We start from the raw sequence: 6412 nt of genomic DNA, 5'->3' as shown, positions 1-6412 counted from the left end.
GTTTCCAAGTCTTCCTGCAAAGGTTTAGTGGCTTAACAACCAAATGCTCTATTTTTAAATGTTTGTTTTCTCCCTGGTGCTGTGTAAAAGATATTAGGGAAATGAAAACTAACTATCTAGGGGGAATGGTCAAAATGACTCTCAAATTTCCCACCATTGATGAATCTGGTTAAGCAATGCGACATACCCAGGCATGAAGCTTTCAACACATAGTACCAATCGCTGCAGCCCATCTCAGCAGCACCGGCTACTGCAAGCGCATCAGGCATGTCCTTCACGCTCTACACTGGCTTCCAGAGAATAGTGAATCAAGTTCAAGGTCTTAGTCATTATTTTTCACTATTTGTATTACCGGGATGAAGACAACTCCACTTCTCTGACACCATGGAACTCTACCATAAGAGTAAAGCTCAGCTGTGCAGGAGACAGATCTTTGGGGGTTGGTCTGAGACCATGGAAGGAATGCCCCCCAGCAGTTACAGACCATCATAAACCTCACCATCCGTGCACTTCTTCCACCTGCCTTCTCCAATATAAACACAGAGCAGAGCGTACGCTTAAAAAGAATGAATCCCATGTGGCAGATGTTAGTTATGTTGCTTCATAGCTGGAGGGCACTCAGATATGATGGTGATGAGAGTGGTATGAGGAGAGGAGAGAAGAGAAGAGAAGAGAAAGCTCTGCCCCTGCAGGTAACGGTAGAAGCCCTAGCGTAGATTGGGCTCTAAAATGTTTGCTAGCATTTTAAACACTTTGCTATCTAATCCTGTTCTGAGCAGATCTCAGCACGATGCATAAAATACCGTGAGCTACCAATGCCATCTCTGAACTAGCTTTCCCACTGTTGCTATTAACAGTGGAGTTAAACTTACAGTAGCAAAGGTAGGTAATTTTAGGAAAAGGATCCCATACGATGCCAAACTTCTGCCAAGCACACAAAGTGAACAAACTAAAAATAATGTTCTTCTCTAATCTCCTTCATTATTTATAACAATCCTACCTATAATAATGCAGCAATGGGTAAAAGATTTCCAGAGAGAGAGGTGATAGACACCATCAACCTAAACATCCTGGCCTGAAAGGCAAAACTCCCTTCCGTGGGACTAGCAGTTCACCGCCACATCGCTGTCTGAAATTGTTTGTCCTGCTATTATTAGATATCAGAGCTAGTCACATGTTTTGGTTTTAATGTTGATGAAATTTTAAAATAATAATAAAAAATGAACAGGAAGATTGCTGAGGACATTTTTGCAAACCCCCTCCCCCCATTTCTCAACTAGCTATAAAACAAGTCAATTATTTTTTTAATTTTTTAAAATTTTGAATTTAGAAAAAAAGAGGAAAAAGTTTGGAAAAATTGTTGTGATTTTTCTCCCCTTTTTTTGGAAGTAGCTCTAATAGAAATAACATCTGAATTAACTATCACTGTATGACAGTGTTTCTCAATCGGTGTTCCGTAGAACCCTGGGATTCCACAGGAACAGTGTTAGGGTTCTGTGATCAGCTGTTCGCCGCCCCCGCCAAGATCAGGCGGATCAGCTGTTCGCCGCCTCCGCTGAAAAAGGGACTATGTCCGAAGTTTTCGGGGGAGAGTATGGAGTGTAAGTGTAATGTAAGTGTAATGTAATTGAGAAATGCTGACCTTTGCTTATTTCGACATTTGAAGACTGTTAAGAATTTGGGGGGTTCCGCAATTATTTATGGAGTTCAAAAGGGTTCCGTGGTCAAATTTAATTGAGAAACACTGCTGTATGAGATTGGAGGAGGGGAGGAATTCTATTTTTTTCAATTCCATGTTGAACATTTGACTGTGCTTTGTGCACAATTACCTTCCCTGTTTCCCCTGTATATTCAGTTATATCTGGCTCCTGCAAACACTTACATACATGTGTAACATGAACCAGGTGAGTGGTCCCATCCCATTGACTGGAATGTAAATGAAGTAAGGCCTGGCTTATACTTGAAAGTTATAACTTTTGGCTAGGGTTGTGATTTTTATTTTATATTTTTTGGGTAGCAAAATCATACAACTCTTAGGGCTGGTTCACACTGACCCCACTATTCGGCAGCAGTGGACGGGAGTTATGCAAACTATGCAGAGTAGTTTGTGTAACTGACGTTGACTGCTCAGCTTCCCTTCTGCGCGCTGTTCACACTGCGCTGAGCTACGCTACTTGAGGGGGTGGATTTACTCAGTCGACTTCCTGATCGATTAAGCGGGTCTCACTGACTGCTCAATCGATCCTGAAAGATTGATCTGGCGGCGGCGATTTTGCCGCCATCAGTGTAAACGTAGCCTTAGTGAGGATGCATTTATTCTGTTATAAAGGCACCTTATGCTCATATGGTTATTCCATTTCCCAAGTGGGACTAGCTATACCGGTATAAAGCAAGTTTATACTGAGGTAACTATCCATGCAAAGGAGTTCTTAACTGTTCTAGTAAAGTTAAAATAGTACAACTTTCTACTGTAGACAAGGCTTAAGTACATGAGTGTTTGTGGGTACTAGGCCAAAGATTCCTCCATTGTTTGTGTGGTTCTTTTACCCAGCAAGAAGGAACAGGAAACTATTTTCTAAAAAGAGGAATGCGATTGTAAAACAACAAAAATTGGCAGAGGGCTGAAGGGAACGTGTGGCATATGAAATTGCATTTATCTTGTGTTTTAAAATGGATTCAATTTCCAATTGGTGGTGTCCCTTTAATATGTAACAACACAGCTAAAGAAAAGAACAGTGCCTGTTGTATAATGACATGAATAATAAATACAAATTAATAAAACAATGTACAACGTAACAGCAAATCCTACACTCCATTATGCCCATGTAACTCCCAGTGCTGACTACTAGAAATTTTAGACATTTGGCATCTGCCTTGCCACCCTCATTCATCATTTAAGTGAAATCAACAGTATATTTTTACAAAGATTAATTTTTAAACAATAACCAAAACAAGCCTTTGCTTCTGTAACGTGTGTGTGTAACACAACTATAAGGTTGAAGAAGTATAATTGGGAAAATTTAGCCTATTTTGTTTCATAGATTCCAAGGTCAGACAGGACCACGTTGATCATCTGGCCTGACCTCCTGTATAACACAGGCCAGATACCTTCCCCAAAATGGTACCTAGAACAGATCTTTTAGAGATGCATCCAATCTTGATTTTAAAATTGTCTGTGATGGTGAATCCGCCACCACCACCACTTCATAAATTGTTCCAATGGTTAATTAGCCTCGCTGTTAAAATGTTATGCCTTATTTCCAGTCGGGATTTTTCAATTATGTTGCTGATTGCTTTTGTTTGACGCGGCCTATTTATTTAGGCTAGGAAGTTAGTGGGGTTGCTAAGGGTAAATGCGAGCACAGTGCAACCCTGTGATACAGAAGGAGGCAGATCCTCAGCTGGTGTCGATAGCCAGCGCTCCCCAAGGAGCAATTTTCACCAGCTGGATCTATGACAATTTTCCCCCAGGGGAGGATCTGTCCCATGAGATCCAGAGCAATTATGTTTAAGTATTGACAAGAGCAAGCAAGCTTGGTCTGGACATTGTAATAGGAAAATACTGTGTGCAGCTCTGGGCTCCCACATTTAAGAAAGATTCATTCAAACTGGAACGGGGCAGAGAAGGGCTTCTAGGATGATTAGACAAATGGAAAACCTGCCTTACGAGAAGAGACTCAAGGCGCCTGCCCTGTTTAGCCTAACCAAACAAAGGCTGAGGGAAGCTAGGATTGCTCTCTATAAATACATCAGAGGGAAAAATATCAGCGAGGGAGAGGAATTATTTAAGTTAAGCACCAATGTGGACCAAGAACAAATGGATGTGAACTGACCATCAACAAGTTTAGGCTTGAAATTAGATGAAGATTTCTAACCATCCGAGGAGTGAAGTCCCGGAACAAGAGGAGCAGTGAGGGCAAAAAACTTAACTGGCTTCAAGACTGGGCTTGACAAGTTTATGGCGGGGGATGGCATGATGATACTGCCTACAATGGCATGTGGCCTATCTGCAACTGCTAGTGCAAATACCCTCAATGGCCCGTGATGGGGCACTAGACGGGGAGGGCTCTGAGTTAATACAGAGAATCATTTCCCAGGTGTCTGGCTGGTGGGTCTTGCCCACATGCTCAAGGTTCAACTGATCATCATATTTGGTGTCGGGAAGGAATTTTCCCCCCAAGTCAGATTGGCAGAGACCCTGGGTTTTTTTTTAACCTTCCTCTGCAGCATGGGGCACAAATCACTTGCAGGTTTGAACTAGAGTAAATGGCGGATTTGCTGTAACTTGACATCTTTCTATCATGATTTGAGGACTTCAATAACTCAGCTCGAGGTTATGTGTCTATTACAGGAGTGGGTGGGCGAGGTTCTGTGGCCTGCGATGTGCAGGAGATCAGATTAGAGGATCATGATTGTCCCTTCTGGCCTTAAAGTCTATGAGATTGAAGACCGGATTTGTCAGTGAAATGAAATACAAGTCGCCAAAGGTGCAAATGTTTTGAAGTAATGAAGGTATGCTGGCTAGGACATCAAAGGCATCTTTTTAGTAAAGCCTAATAAAGAAGGCCAGGTGGTAGCATCATCAGTGAAATTGTCCCTTCATGAGGATATGTTTCTCCATGACCATAGTTTTGCTAACCAATTCACTACTCATATGAGATGATACATTCTCTAAGGAGCTTCTAAAGAGACTCTTGCCACCAAGATGCTGCACCACAGGTAAAATGTATCAAATAAATAGCCACGTCTCTGTCGTAAAGGAGCTTCACCTCTAGAAACGAAACCAGTCCAAGGATAGAAGAGGCATGCTGAGACATCTGGTTATTCTGGCTGGGAGATCTCTGCACACAATAATAAATAATTAGTTCTTATGTAGCATGTTTTGTTGAGAGATCTCAGAATCTTTACAGGGGAAGGTGAGTAGCATTATCCCCATTGTACAGATGGGAAAACTGAGACACAGAAAGGGGACATTACTTTCCCAACTTCACACAGTAGATCAGTGGCAGAGCCAGACATATAAATCAGGTCTCTTGATTCCCAGGCCAATGCCCTGCTCATTGGGACATGATGACTCCCCTAGCAGCATGATGAATATACCACCAATAAGGCAATCCACATAGGGAGACTTCATTAAAGAAGTAGGTAAAAGAGGGGGGCTTGGAAGATGAGAGGAAGGAGGCTGTTCCAATAAGGCACATTATGAAAGAAGGTGTGAAGCCAGGACCAGCTGAAGGACACCCAAGAAGCAGGCTGTTTACTAAACACATATGATTTTAAACTTCTTGCTCTGTTATTTTCCTTGTGTCCCTCTGGCAATGTCCTGTAGCCTTCGCAGGATGAATGGTTGGTCCTGACATTTTTCGGTGACTCATTATTTGCCCAGGTCCCATTAATGAAGGCAATGGAGGTGCCTCTTTCAGGCTAACAGCCAGTCACCCCCTGGACTTGTAAATGGAAGATGAGCAGCCACCAACCTTCTGCAGCCTGTCATCTCTACCATGTGCTTTATTTGGTGGCCAAATGAGGGGAAACACCTATCTGGAGTCAATGCTATGGAATAGCAATGCAATTATAATTATTGAAAAGATGGCTTTCCCGACAAGCAGCAATAAAGGAACCAGCAAAATGGACAGTGTTGCTTTCTGTCCTTCTTCTCTGGATGCATGTATGTTATAACCCCATTTCCTCCATATAAACCGGTGTCACTAGAGCTCACCCCGTTTCAGCTGGCAGATGATTGTCTCTGTTGCTCTAAGAATACGGTGCAAGCTTTGTCTGTTCTGTGCTACAGTTTTGCTATAAGGAAGCTCGTATAGCCTTGGGCACACTAGCAAGGAGGGATTTAATCAATTCCCAGTTCAGCGAGCAGCCTTTCTGGGGGCTCCTGGGTTAGTGGATGCATTCACTTTTAAGGATTTGGTACTGTCCTCTCTCACCGGGCAGCTCTGCTATACAATAAAAATAACCCAGTGGCATCCAGGCAGACAATGGTGGTGAAGGATCGGGGATGAGGCAATAAGCATGCTGCGCAGAAGCATTAGACATTATTTGTAGCTCCATTGGCCACTGTAGCAAAAGCAGTCACCCGTTCCCTTACAAGAACAAGAAGGAGATGCTCAATTGCATGGAAAGGCAGCACATTTTACACTGGTCAGAGGAAGTACTTTGTCACACAATGCAAAATTATCCTGTGGAATTCATTGCCACAAGATATTATTGAGACCAAAAATGAAGCAGGACACTACAAGGCCTGGATGTTTATATGGATAACAGACTTCTAATAGTAAGGGTTAAAAAAACAAATCAAGAGCCTTGGAAAGGATAGAAACTCACCTGCTAGACAGCATAAGCCAGCCTCTCTAGCGGCTATTGGGGGTCAGAAGGAAACTTTCCCTGGGGGCAGCATATC

Source organism: Emydura macquarii, unplaced genomic scaffold (assembly GCF_026122565.2).
Source record: "Emydura macquarii macquarii isolate MOO-44397 ecotype Brisbane River unplaced genomic scaffold, CSIRO-AGI_Emac_v2 contig_3287, whole genome shotgun sequence".
Lineage (NCBI taxonomy): Eukaryota > Metazoa > Chordata > Testudines > Chelidae > Emydura > Emydura macquarii.
The sequence above is the reverse complement of the archived record's forward strand: the minus strand, read 5'-3'. Positions refer to the sequence as shown.